A 15,402-nucleotide genomic window follows, 5' to 3' on the forward strand; every position below is an offset into this window, starting at 1 on the left:
TGGCTTATGACATTAGAAGACTCTAAAAACCACTAGTGAAAAATATTTTAGTAACATCTTCAAGCAGAAGAAAAAATATTTGTCCTTGGTGGGAACAAAATTCAGGGCTTTCATGAACACATATATTCCTTCTCTGGATCTGCAAGAATAGAAACCTTTCGCTTGTGACAGATAAGATAACAGATAATCAGAGTTGGAAGGGACCTTATAAGTCATCTAGTCCAACCCCCTGCCCAAGCGGGAGACCCTACACCATTTCTGACAGATGACAGTCCAATCTCTTCTTGAAAGTCTCAAATGATGGCGCTCCCACAACTTCTGAGGACAAGCTGTTCCATTGGTTGATTGTTCTCACTGTCAGAAAGTTTCTCCTTATTTCCAGCTTAAATCTCTCCTTGTTCAGTTTCCATCCATTATTCCTTGTCTGACCTACAGGTGCTTTAGAAAATAGCTTGACCCCTCAAATATTGTCATGTCTCGCCTGGTCCTTCTCTTTACTAGACTAGCCAAGCCCAGTTCCGGTAACTGTTCTTCTATGTTTTAGTCTCCAGTCCCCTAATCATCCTGGTTGCTCTTCTCTGTACTTTTTCTAGAGTTTCAACATCTTTTTTATAGTGTGGTGACCAAAACTATAAGGTTTATAAGGGGTACTTCTCCTCTGACAATGCAACTCTTGCCAAGGATGACACTACTTTATTCTATGGATAAGAGGGACGGCCTCCACACCCCACAGACAGGGGCTGTAGGCTCACCATTCAGTTAGAATGGATCTCCGGCTGGTTATTTTTTTAAAAAACAGCCTCCGACTTTATAAATGCCAAGAACCTCAACAATATTTGGCTCCAAGCACCTTTTTTTCCCTGTGTACATTGCAAATATCTTATTCTTTCTTTTGCCCAGACTTTAGAACATTTAAGTTTTTCAAACTTCTCCACACTGCTGAACTGTATGGAAGCATTCATTCATTTATTGCTTTTGAGAGTTGACCAGAGTCAGTTGCTGAAGTTGGAGAGGCAATTCTGAACTGAGTCTGTAGCAGCCTTCAGGCTAATGGAGCAGCTTCTTCCCAAGTATTCAAATGCCTTCTTACCATATCCATAGATTGGTCTCTGAAACCACCAGTACATACAGGTCCTCTTAACTCTCTAACTCCAAAGCCCTCGTCCTGCAAATTAGAAAAACAATAACAAAAGCTGGATTAAAGAACTGGCCCTAAGTCATTTCAGTTGTAAAACAGTACTGAATACTTTTCATTCCTTTGGTTCATGATAAAGATCTCATATTCCTAAAGGCTGACCTTGTATCATCCACACAGAAGGAAGAGATGTCTCTTGGCTTGAAGCAGGATTTGTAGAAGTACACATGATCTTTTAGAAGGGGAAGAATTGCCCAACAATAACAATAGCACTTGGATTTATATACCGGTTCACAGTGCTTTACAGCCCTCTCTTAAGTGGTTTACAGAGTCAGCATATTGCCCCCAAGTATCTGGGTCCTCATTTTACTGTCCTCAGGAGGATGGATGCTGAGTCAACTTTGAGCCAATGAGAATCAAACTGCCGAACTGCTGGCAGTCAGCAGTCAGCAGAATTAGCCTGCAATACTGCATTCTAACCACTGCGCCACCACTTTAAGGGTGTTTCCTCATGATCATGTTAAGTTGCATTCGTCCCCTTCTTGAGTCAGCAGGAAAATTAGGTTAGCAAACATCTACTGCTCTACTCACACACCCAAGCTTCACAGTGTCTCAGCCACAAAGCTGGACAGTGATGCTTCACTCAGAAATTCAATGCAGGATACTTTCACAGCAACAATTGGTAGATTCCCTAGCTTCCTTTCCCCTTTGACTCAATGTTTCCTACTAATGTGAAAAGCAACACCCATTGGTCCTTATACATGCCAGGACAGAGCTCTTGTTGCGTCCCACCAGACATTTACCTAGATTTCTTGATTAACAAAAAAACAATTGATCTGCTAGGAGATCAACGTTCCTATGTCAAAACAAACCAACCAGTTTTCCCAATTAGGATGTACTGGGCATGAGATGGACATCTCTTTCCATCTACATCCTGCTCCTGTCTCACCAACCAGTCAGCAGATCACTAATACTATTATTAATATAAGAGCCTCGGTGGCGCAGTTGTTAGAGTGCAGTACTGAAGCCTACTTCTGCTGACTGCCGTCTGCCTGCAATTCGGCAGATCGAATCCCACCAGGCTCAAAGTTGACTAGCCTTCCATCCTTCTGAGGTGGGTAAAATGAGGACCCAAAATTGTTGGGGGCAAATATGCTGACTCTGTAAACCGCTCAGGGAGGGCTATAAAGCACTATAAAGTGGCATATAAGTCTAAGTGCTATTGCTATTATAATTCCTATTACAGTGATTATTTTGCCATAGGTCTATGGGACTATCATTTTCTTGAACTATTTATAGCTCTAGAGTACAGGTAGTCCTTGACTTACAACCATTTGTTTAATGACCATTTGAAGATACAACGGCACTGAAAAAAGTGACTTATGACTGTTTTTAAAACTTACAATCACTGCAACATCCCCATGATCACATGATCAAAATTCAAACTCTTGGCAACTGCCTTGTATTTATGATGGTTGCAGTGTCCTGGGGTCCTGCGATCACCCTCTGCGAACTTCTAACAAGCAAAGTCAATGGGGAAGCCAGATTCACGGAACAACCGTGTTACCAGCTTAATAACTACGGTGATTCAATTAACACGTGTGGCAAGAAAGGTTGTAAAATGCGGCAAAACTCATTTGACAACTGTTTTGCTTAGCAATGGGAATTTGGGGCTGAATGGTAGTCGTAAGTCGAAGACTGCCTTTATAGCAAAACAAAAAGCAAACCCCGCCCCCCATAACTGCCAGTCCAGAAAGCGCTCCCACAGCAATGGACAGAGTTCCCTGTTGATTACGCCACTAGCCACTTCCTTTGTGTGCTCCCCCAGTTGGAAAATGGATAGTTCTGTGACAAAAAGAAAATCAGAATGGAGCTTGTAGGCAGGGGTATATTGATCTCCTGGAAGACAGGCATTTGATCAGAAAGCACCTTCTGGGAAATCAATATATCTGTGTCAAAAGCAAACAATTCAACCCCGCCCCCCCAAAAAGGTATGTAAATCTGATGATAGCTAATCTTTCTCACAGCCAACCCAAAATGGGCTATGGCTCTTCTGCTACAGGCCTGCAAAGGGCAGTTCTGCAAGCTCTAAACTTTTCTCTTTTTCCTACTTAGCCTCCTTTTTAAGACTCCAGCTTTTTTGCTAGCTCTTGAAAAAGAAATTAAATGACACTGGAGGGAAAGGCATATCTAATATGGGCAATATATGTTGGGCTGATTCTATCCCCCACCTGACTATGCTTCTGTCAGTAAGGACAGTGAAGCTTTTCAGATTTAATACATCTTGAAACTGCTGCTGCTCGCTGTCAGCTTAAGCAAAAATACTACTACAGTACACCAAGTAACTTCATGCACATGAGGACAAGGTAACAGATAACAGATAATAAGAGTTGGAAGGGACCTTGTAGGTCATCTAGTCCAATCCCCCGCCCAAGCAGGAGACCCTACAACATTTCTGACAGATGGAAGTCCAATCTCTTCTTGAAAGTCTCAAATGATGGCGCTCCCACAATTTCCGAGAGCAAGCTGTTCCATTAGTTGATTGTTCTCACTGTCAGAAAGTTTCTCCTTATTTCCAGGTTAAATCTCTCCTTGTTCAGTTTCCATCCATTATTCCTTGTTTTTGCTAGCTCTTGAAAAAGGAAATAAATAACACTGGAGGGAGAGGCATATCTATTGTGGGCAATATATGTTGGGCTGATTCTACCCCCAACCTTATTATGCTTCTGTCAATAAGGACAGTGAAGGTGATGGTATATCTGTACTCTAAATGGTAAAAATGTTGCCAGTTCTTACAATAGTTAAGTACATGAACCTTAGTTGAGCAGAAGACACAATTCATGGGAGAAGAAAGAGCCTACAATCAGTTCTTGTACGTACCACTAAGGTCTTGTAAAAGTCCTTCAGGCTCTTCTTCAAGCGATTGATGATTGAGATAGCATTGGGCAATTCTTCCAAACAAGTGGGTCCAGGTCCAATGGGGCAGCCATGAGATAAACTCCAGCCAACAGCCATCAATGACATCAGCAATACCAATTTTTGCTGTCCTACAGGATGTGAGCATTGAACCATTAAGAGTTGCCATTCAAGCTAAAACTGTAGGTGCTTTTCTGCATGAGTACTGGTCATTAGATGGACCCAGCCAGATTTAATTTCAAATACCCAAAGGGTTGCATTTCCACAAAAGAGCCCAACATCAAAATTAGTCTTCTTCAACTGGCATTATAGATTTTCAAAGTTTCCATCCATCCCAATGCATATGGAGGCTGTCAGATAGGAGCAGCATGATGATAATACAGTGGAATGTAGAATTGCTAGTTGAGGGACCAGGAGCCTGCCACAATTTGAAATTACTGTGATTGCCACCATTCTGTTACAGAGTTGAAATGATTTTTGTCTGGCTTAGCATAATGTATTTGAAACCATGGTAAACTATGGTAGTACTCTCTTTGCAATATTGAGGCTTTCTGATGGTAGTAGATTCATGTACCTATTTTGAGATACCTCTTTCTCTTTCCATCTCCTAGTTCCTGAACCTCAGCCACTCAAGCCCATCTTTCTGAAGGAAAGAAAGTTTGATAACTTTGTGCTTTCCCTTATGAACTGCGTGGAATTTTTATTTATTTTATTTATTATTGATGTAAAAGTGTGTGGGAAGAGATACAATTTATTACATGTGTTTTTGGGGCAAATTAAGAATTGGGAGAAATGTTTCTCCAGGACCTGCAGCAACTCAATTTAAAAGAGTGGTTTGGGTTTTTTTAACTTTTTATTCTCAGGATCAGGAAGTTAATGGAAGTGAAGATGGCATGATATGGCTTGTGATCAAACTTCTTATGAGGGATTGAGTAGTAAAAATTGTGAGAGTGTGAAAGTGTCTGAGAAATTACTGCACTTGAAGAACCTTCAACAAACTATATTCAACAAACTATATTTTCTTGCTTTGTGAGAAATATGTAGTGAGTTAAGTTTTTTTTTTAATGAAATTAGGATGGAATTGTGAAATTTGCATTTGGTTTTGATAGGACATTCATTTTATAGGTAAAAACAAATAAACATAATTCAGTGCCAAATATAAGTAAACTAACCTAAGTTTGGGGGGGTGGGAATTAAAAGTCCTGCTTGAAAATGTAGACAAAGTACTAGTCTCCTAGAATAACAAGTTTGCCTAGTATGATTGAAAGCTACCTTGGATGTCTTGAGATGTTGTAGAACTAAAATATAAATGATAAGCAAATAAATCCTCTGCAAAATGAGCTACAGCCATATCTGCCATCCCAGCAGGCTTTCTCAGAATACATTGAGGTCAGAAAGACACTTAACATATTGAACAATTGTGTGGAAGCCCTTAATAAATGGCTACCAATGTGTCTTGCCTGAAGTGCTCCAATCAAAATTTCTAAGATCTCTAATTGCAGCAGTCAGTGGGGTTGCCAGTGCCCTCCTCGGTCTAGAAAAGGGGATGCCAAAAATCACCGGACACTGAAGTTGATGTTAAACTATTGGCTGAAAGTCCAGTTCTTACAAATAGTAATCAATGGTTGTCTCTTGAGCTGAAACAGCATCATAGAACAAATCTAATGACTTATGGGTTATTGTCAGAGCCTCCATGAACTTTGGGCTATGACCATACCAAACACAACTTCTCCAAATATTTAATGTCATTGAATTTCAGGCAGAAGTAAATACCTTGACACCGAGAAATAGAACTTGGATGACAAAGAGCTTTTGGAAGCAGTCAATTCTCTCTCTTCACTTGACATTCCCCTAACTAAGAAAAGGCCTCTTTTGGACAAGGCATAATATTTTGTCTTCAGCATTATTACAGGGAGGATACTCTTAAATTTCTGTTTAAGAAACATGCCCTCCAAAATGTTTCGTTTTATTGTGCCTTCTATAGAGATATTCATAATGCCTATATCCCCCTTTTTTTACCTCTTTTACCTCTTGTTCCTTCTATTGAGATATTCGTAATGTCTATATCCCATCTCTTTTACCTCTTTTATGTCAGATCACCAACCTTACCTAGGTGATCTGACATTCCTTACATCCTCATCTTTTTTTCAGATTGTAAATTGTAACTCAGATCAAAGTAAATTACTGAACAGCAACCCTGGAAATTTGAGATCAATTGGGGTAAGTCTCCCATAGTTGTAACATATTTTTTATATCAACTATACCAGTGGTTATCAACTTTTCCTTACCACGAACACCTTTAAATACATTTTGTGGTCACAAACTAAGGCCACAGACCCCCCCCCTCCAAGACTTAATTCAAGATTTAAATCATAACATTTCTTCAGGCTTTTGTGGATTCCCTGTGACAATATCATGGGGCCCCAGAGGTCTGTGTACTACAGGTTGAAAACATTGAATTATACAATTGCCTATATTAATCTACTTTTATTTCATTGTTTTTAGTTATACCTTCTATTTCTGGTCTTTGGCTGTAATAAAGAAAAAGAAAATTGACAAAATGGCTTTTCTAAAGTTACATACTTTTTACATTCTATAAACTTGCAGCATTTTTTGCAAGATGGGATCTATTGCACATTCTTTTCTGAGCAACTTACCATTCTTACAAGCAATGCAGCTGGTTTTTTTAAATTTTATTTTATAAAGGATAGATGTTTTTTAAGGTTCTTTTGGAAGAACTGGTGCTTTGCTTTATAGCATGCTATATTGTCTCTTTTTATTTATTTTTACCAAAGGAAAAGTTAGCTCAGAAAATTTCTACCATTTGTCTGTTGTCCTACTTGCATATTTAAATATCTGGGTAAGAGGGTTTCCATTTTTATTTAGTAACTTGCCTATTAAATAACCTTTGCAGAGGTAGGCTGTACTTTTAAAAAGTCAAATAATTAAAAACAAACATTTAAAACTTGTTCTTAAAAAGTTATTTTGAGTGAAGCCAGGATCAGGACATATTTTTGTTTATGCTTTCCATTAACCCTTTCTCTTCCTCTGGTCACTCCTCATCCTCGTTGACATTAGAGATAGCTATCTTGTAGTAGAAGGACACACACACCTGCCGTAGGAATTTGCGCCAGGCAGCAAGGTTGTGAGATCATACACATACCCTAGTCAGAGTGATATGCTACTTCCTTTCCTGAGAAAAAAGGGGAAACTTTATTTATACCCTGGAGCAGAATGAGTCTAAAGGGACTTGTCCAAGACACTCAACCAAAAGGAAAATAGAATATTAACTATTGAAATTAGGACTACAAGAAGCAAAGTAACTTAGTTTATGCCTGTCAGGGTCAAGACAAACCTGCCTGAAAAGGGATGCTACTGATACTCCATGCAACCAACATGATGAATTGTTGGGAAATTCATCCATAAAGCTCCCACATACCCACACTTGATACTAACATGTGCCCTTTCCTTCTGTAACAATCTACACTGAGAAAGCTCTGGGCTTCTCAGAATTTCACCTTGGCAGATATACAGTAATAGCAATCTACAGGGAATAGACATGAAAACATTTCTCCAAACAATCAGGTTCCAATGCCCCATTTCTCTCATTTCTGCCTCATGCCAAAAATTCTTGCTAGTGCAAGGTGAACAGCATTTTGTTCTTGGCACAGATCCTACAGTTTTACATCCTTGTGTTGGGGAGCACCACCTATTTAAATTCTACCATTGCCCTGCCAGGAAAGAAAAATCAAGTGGCAATCCTGGACTCACCCATTCTAAGCATGCACAGCCTTGTTGACATCTTAGCAGCGCCAGGCATTATCTTACTTTACTTATCACAGTGGGCAAAACATGATAAACATATCTGCCCTCTGTTCATAGGTGGACTAAGCATACCATAGAAGTTCAACAAACAAACAAAAATCCTGAATCAGCAAGGGAAGCTATTAAGAATCTTGGTCAGATGAAAAAACAAAACAACAAAACAACTTTCTCAGTTTTCATTCAAGCACCCAAACAAGATTCCTGATTTTCAGCACAACTCAGCACTAGAGGTTGTTGGCAACTCTGCTTCCACTGATGAGAGCTCAGCAGTGAATTGCACTGAGCAACATTTGTCTTCAGAACTTGCATTGCTTCCCAAAGTCTCTATAGATATCATCCCAAAGTCTCTATGCATATCATCCCAAAGCCCTTACAGATATCAGCCTTAGTCTTTCATCTCCCCTTCCCTAAAGGCCAGCTGGTTGAACAATCCCTTTCCTCAGCTATCTAAACCTAAGACATTGCTCACCCAGACAACCCAACTTTCCACTTCAGAGCAAGAGAATACAACACCCTCCAGCAGCTTCTACTCACGCTGCTTCATCCTGCTCCAAGTTAGGTGCTTTCCCACTTCTTAATTGTCCCTCTACCTTTTTGCCTTCCAGGGTCTTTATATCTTACCTGTTTGCTTGTGAGCACACCCCTATTCTGACATCATTCTGGGTTTCCAAGAAAAGCAACTGGAATGGACAAGAAGTAAACATGTGCCCTCCTCGATCTAGAAAAGATAAAAGATTTTAACATTTGGACACTTCCGGGTGAGGCAGGACAAGGTAGAACAAGACATGACAACCTATCAATGGTCTGTAGGAGAGAGTGACCAAATAAAATGTTGTCCAAGGATTGGAAGACAGTGGTCAATTTGATTTGTTGTTTTTTTTCCAGTGGTGGTGGGGAGGTTCCGAAGATAAGGAACTTCTGGCTTCAGATAGGCAAAGATTCGAAGTTGTTGCTGAGATAATGACTTCAGTTCTGAATTAAAACTGGAAAGAAGGTCCAGAAGAGCTATTTAGCAATAGTGTAGAATACACATTGTTTTATAGTTCAAAACAGTTTGATTAAAAAAAAACCCTCTCTAAGTTCATGTATAAATGTAATGATTTTGAACTGATTGTACTGAAATAGATGCAATGTTAGAGATGCTTGGGCTAACTTTGCGCAGACACCTCTTCCATCATTCTTCTTCCTCTTCTTCTTCTTCTTCTTCTTCTTCTTCTTCTTCTTCTTCTTCTTCTTCTTCTTCTTCTTCTTCTTCTTCTTCCTTCTTCCTTCTTCCTTCTTCCTTCTTCCTTCTTCCTTCTTCCTTCTTCCTTCTTTCTTCTTTCTTCTTTCTTCTTTCTTCTTTTTCTTTTGTACCATTTGGTCAGTGTTGACTCTGGTAACTACCTGGACTGGTCCCTGCAATTTTCTTGGTAAGGTTTAACACAATTGGTTTGCTATCGCCTCCTTTCTAGCACTGAGAGAAGTGACTGGCCCAAGATAAGACTAGCACTCATGGTCTCCCAGTTTCTAACCTAGTGCCTCAACTACTACACCTAACTGGCTCTCTGTACATAGTCAGTTGATTTACGGGAGGAATATCATAAAGCCATGAGAAAGATTATGCCTTTTGATATATACCTTCAGTGCAATTGCATTTGGAATATACTCATACATTTCTAATTGTTCTTTATTAAGTAAGATACCACAAGATTTTATTTACTTATTTATTTATTTATTTATTTATCACATAGCATCTACAGAGGTCATACAATCATTGACATACAGGTAGTCCTCGACTTACAACAGTTCATTTAATGACCATTCAAAGTTACAACGGCACTGAAAAAAGTGACATGTGATCATTTTTCAGAGTCATGACCATCGCAGCATCCCCATGGTCACGTGATCAAAATTCAGATGCTTGGCAACTGGTTCATACCGTTGCTGTGTCCTGGGGTCATGGGATCCCCTTTTGCAACCTTCTGACAAGCAAAGTCAATGGGGAAGCCAGATTCACTTAACAACCATGTTACTAATTTAACAACTGCAGTGATTTGCTTAACAACTGTGGCAAGAAAAGTCATAAAGTGGGGCAAAACACACTTAAAGAATTTCTCACTTAGCAACATAAATTTTGGGCTCAGTTGTGGTCGCACATTGAGGCCTACCTGAACTGCAAGATTAAAAAAGGGGGGGTTGTAAAAATGGTGGGGGGATGCATTCCCTCCGAGGAGAAGCTGAGGTGTTTGAGGTTCTTTGGTTTAAGAAAAAAGATGACTAAAAGGGGTGGATTCTTGACACATTTTTATAAAATTAGCATGAAGGAAATGGACAAACTATTACTGCCTCTCCATTTCTTGTATGTATAGGACTCAGAATGACTCAATGAAGTGGATTCAGGACAAAAGGAAGCATTCATTTATTTATCAAATTTCTACTGTGCTGCAATCAAATGACTCCCACAGCTTAGGTAGAAAATCAAACAAGTTAAAACATCTACAAGCTGATGAAAATCCCCAAGAGGGGCCATCAAAAACGACACAAACCAGAGATCACAAAAAAAAGGACAAAAAGTAGCAAAAAGAATAAATGTACAAGCTTAAGAGGAGGCCCTTCTTCAAAGTAGTTCTGTCTTTTAAAAATCTAGCGGGGAGTAGTGAATGTCCATTGGGAAACCATTCCAAAGAAAAATCAGACTATGGATCAGTGGTGGGATTCAATTTTTTTTACTACCGGTTCTGTGGGCGTGGCTTGGTGGGCATGGCAGGGGAAGGATACTGTAAGACCTCCATTCAGAGGTGGTATTTGCCGGTTCTCCAAACTACTCAAAATTTCCGCTACCGGTTCTCCAGAACTGTTCAGAACCTGCTGAATACCCACCTCTGCCATGGATGTCCCAAAGGAGCTTTTTTTCAAAAGGCAACTGACTTTCTCTGTTTTTCCTTGGAAACAAAGAAAGCCCGGTTGCCTTTTGAAAAAGCACTTTTAGGACAACCATGACGCGGATGACTGAGAATCCCCATAGATCTCTAACTATGAATGATTAATTGAGTCCAAGGAGGGAGGAATGGCTTCATAAAGGAATGATTAGTTTACCAGACCAGTGAGAACTGCTGGCCAAGGGACTCTACGCCAGAGGTCTGGCTTTGCCACCTGAATTTTAATTCACTTCATCAGAAGAAAAGGGAAATCAGTATGACAAGCCCCTCGTAGACTTAACTAACTTACAAAGTACACCCCAGAATAGGCCTAATGTGCTATCTGTTCGAGGGATACACTGTTGTTCTTGCCCTTTTGTTCATCCACATTTTTGTCCCCTAACTATTTGTAAATAGCATGCTCTCATGACTTTGCTTTTTTTCCCTTCCTAGAGGCAGCTTTAAGTTGCATTGAACTATTCCAGTTTGTTTCACCAAGTCTCAGGGCAGTGATCAGGCAATTGGTTCTTTTGGATCCAGAGACATTGAACACTCCAGTAAATAAATGGATTTTAAAGGGACTTTAAAAGGGATAATACAGGGACTTTATTATTAGCTCAAGCAAATAGATTTAAAAGCATTACATAAAAAGCATACATACCAAACAAGATAATACCCAAGATAATGCCCAAATACCCAAATTTTGAGATACCCCAAGGATGGCCAATTCCCACAATATTCAGTGGTAGGTTCTATGTGGAAGCTTTCAACAAATAGCAACAACCCCAAGGTTTAGGGTTTTTTATTATCAAAAACTGGCACCATGACTTCATGGCCCTGCTATGATCTAAGCCTATCACACTGAGAAAAGCTTTGGACCTTTGTGAAGACACACACACACACACACACTTTCTCTTTTATTCAATAAACAGGAGTAAAGAAAATAAGCAGGGTAGCTCAGAATGAGTTATAAACTTCTAAACTTTTCTTACTATGGTTAAATCAAAACATGTCACTAAACTCCTTGCAATAACAATGGTTATCTGCATTGCCACTACAAAGTTTAAAAGGAATGCTTTCCCTTTTGTCTCAACTCAAATCTTGCTGAACGAACAATCTCATTGATGATGCTGGGGACCATGAAGTCATGGCTAGGATCTTGTTCGCTTCAGGTTCCTATGAGTATGACTCCTCCAGTCCATGGGTGTTATTTCCCAAGGATATTGTGCTTTTGGTACAGGACAGTCCAATTCTTCCAAACTAGCTCTCTCCCCGTCCTTGCTAAGTCACCAGTACCAAAGATCAGGGGAGGGATTCAAATTTTTTAACAACCGGTTCTGTGGGTGTGGCCAGGTGACTTCCACCCACCTTGTGGACCAGGTTTTAGCAGATGGTTTAATAGAGCCTACTATTTGTCAAAACTCACCTCTTCCCCAAGTCATTTTCCTTAACCTGTCCCAATCTATAGGGAAAATACCAGTCACTGGCTTTTTCACTGAAAAGTGTCACTGACTAGGACTCGTCTGTCAAGGCAGACCAATTTGTACTGACATACTTTTCTGCTGACTCAAGGGCAAAAAGAATGTACAATAACACTGCTGTGAAGTCCAGTCCTTGTTGCACTGGAGACCAGAAAGTACTTCTGTATTATCCAGACACTCAAATGTATAAACGAACACAGGTTTACAAATGTTATTATTTACTTCCTGAGTTAAAAAGTTCCACTCATTTACATCTACTCAGTGTCAATGGTAAAGGTATACATTCATGCTATAGGGGAAACAACAATGGTAAGCCACTCCGGCATTATAGCAAACAGTCACATGAAGCAATAATACAAAATGGTTGTTTATAAAATGTCATGTGATGTGTCCCTCAGGTCAGAAAACACTCAATCTGCTACTGAGAAATAGCCAAGGTTCTTTTGTAGTATTTATGGCATATTCATGTTTATGTGACAGCATGATGTTCACAATTCCAAGGCTTGATGGTCGATTCTTGCCATTGATACATCAAGTCACCGCCAGGAAAGAAAATACAAAGTTGCAAAGACAGAACTACAGTGGCAATGTGCAGCATAAGAAATGTGGAGATAGAAAAATTCAACATGATGAAATATCAATGGTGAAATATCAATGTGACTACATATTGACATTTTGGGCAACGGAATATCAGAATGGATTGAAATTAGATACCCAGACAGAAAAAATGTAATATTTTTCTATTCAACACATGAAGAAAGAGAAGGGATAGCATTCTTTCATAGATATGAAGGATGTAAGAATTCAATGCAGTCAGTGACTGAATAATATTAATTAAACTTCATGGACACTCTTTAACATGACAGTTATCCACATTTATGCTCCAATCACTGGTGCAGAAATAAGGAGGTTAATGAGTTTTATGGTCAAGTTCAATCTGAATCAACAAACAAGGAAACAAAATGTAATACTTGCAGTTGAAAATTGGAATGCCAAGGTTAGATATAGTAAAAAGGAAAATATAGTTGGACTGTATGTCCTAGGAAAGAGACATGAAGCAAGTAAAATTACCAATTTCTGCCAATTCAATAATTTCTTCTTTGCCAACACATTCTTAAGATAGCAAAAAAAAAAAAATCTATAAACATGGACATCCACAGGCAGACCACACAGAAATCAAATTGGATATATTATTGGCCAAAGGAAGTAGATAATGATATAACCTAAAAAAAAATATATATGCCCAGGGCTGGCTGTGGAACAGATTACAAATTGCTTACATACAAGTCCCAAGTCAATTTAGTCAAGTTAGTCAAACTAAAGTGCAAATATGATTTTGAGCACATACCCACCATTTTCAAGAAGAACATTAGCTATGTTCTTCTTGAAAATGGTGCTATGGAAAGAAATCAAAGAAATTGTTAGAGCTATGGAAAGAAATCAAAGAAATTGTTAAGAATAAATGTGGAAAAGAAACTGCTAAAGATGAAGAAATAGAAAAACTCAAACTACATGTTTGAGGAGGAAAGCCAAGAAAAATATATATCAGAAAGGAGCTTATAGAATTTCAGAGAGCTGGTAGAAGAGACAAGAAGCAGCATTACAGTGACACCTGTAAAGACATTGAGAATGGAAACAGACAAGGAAAAACTAAACTTCCAAAACTCAGAAGAAAGGTCCAGCCTCACATTAGTATGCTAGAGCAGGGGTCCTCAATTACCGGTCCGCGGACCGATACCGGTCCGCGGAACAAGTCCTACCGGGTTGGCTTGCTGGACGCCGCCATTTGATGAAAAAGTGCTTCCGGTGAGCTTTTCCGGGTAGAAAGCTCACCAGAAGCACTTTTCATCAAAAAAGATGAGCGGGCGCTGCTGCTGTGAGAGCTTTTCCGGTAGAAAGCCATTTCTACCCGGAAAAGCTCATCGAGCGCTGGCGCCGCTATATTTTTTGATGAAAAGTGCTTCCGTGAGGTCACTGGAAGCACTTTTTCATCAAAAAGATGGCGCGCCCAGCTGATGCTGGTACCGGGCCGCGGTGCCCAGCTGATGCCGCACCGGCCGCGCATAAAAAGGTTGGGGATCACTGTGCTAGAGGATGCCAATGAACAGATAATGACTGATTCGAGAAAATAAGACTAAGATGGAAGGAATATATTGAAATTCCATATAATAGAAATGTCACATCCAAAATATTTTGGAATATATTCCTTAAGTACGATAAACTCTAATACTAGAAGATGAACTTAGAACAGTGCTCTGGTCATTACCAAGTCAGAAAGCTACAAGAATTGATGGAATATCTATAGCTCACATGTCAATACCAAAGAATAAAAATTTAACAGAATGGGCAGATTATCATGTATTATCCTTAATTTCACATGATGATAAAATGATGTTTAGGATTATCCATGCAGATTAGAGCCCTACATACCAAAAGTTCAAAATCGTTTTAGAAAAAGATTGAGAGACATCATCAGAGACACAGGCTACCATAGATAATAGGAAAAAATATTTTAAAAATTCAGTATGGGTTTTACTATTTATAAAAGGGGCTTTGACTTATTGCAAACCATGTAATGTCCTTAGGAAAAAGGGAACCCGGGACATTTCACTGTTCCTATGTGAAACCTAAAGATATGCTAGATATCTCTGGATAGAACATGATAAGGCCAATAGCTCTAGGCTGGCAAAGGAATGAAAACGGCTGTATATTCCATCCTTTATTCAATTTACATACCAAATATAAATGAAAAGAGGCTGGATTGTTGGAATTTTAAAGTTGGAGGAAGAAACATCAATAATCAGTGCTATGCTGATGGTACTGCTCTAATAGCTGAAAATGCAAATGATCTGCAAGATGTAGTTATGAAAGTCAGGGAACACAGTTAAAAAATGGGATTAAGATGAAAAATACAGAAGACCAAACTACTGCTAGCATGTAACCAGCTTTAGAAGTGATAACGACTATATCAGTTGAAGTGGTGGATAGTTTCTCCTTTTTTGTCTTTCAACAGCAAAGGAATCAGTAACCCAGAAATACACCATAGGCAGGCCAGCAATGAAGGCCTTGGAAAAAATATCCAGATGCTATGATGTCTATTGTTGCAAAGATCAGAGATGCACGTTGTTTTCCTATTATACTGTCA

This window comes from Notechis scutatus, chromosome 1 (assembly GCF_049901735.1).
Source record: "Notechis scutatus isolate UNSWTSFEM ecotype Mainland chromosome 1, rNotScu1.2, whole genome shotgun sequence".
In the NCBI taxonomy this organism is placed as follows: Eukaryota; Metazoa; Chordata; class Lepidosauria; order Squamata; family Elapidae; genus Notechis; species Notechis scutatus.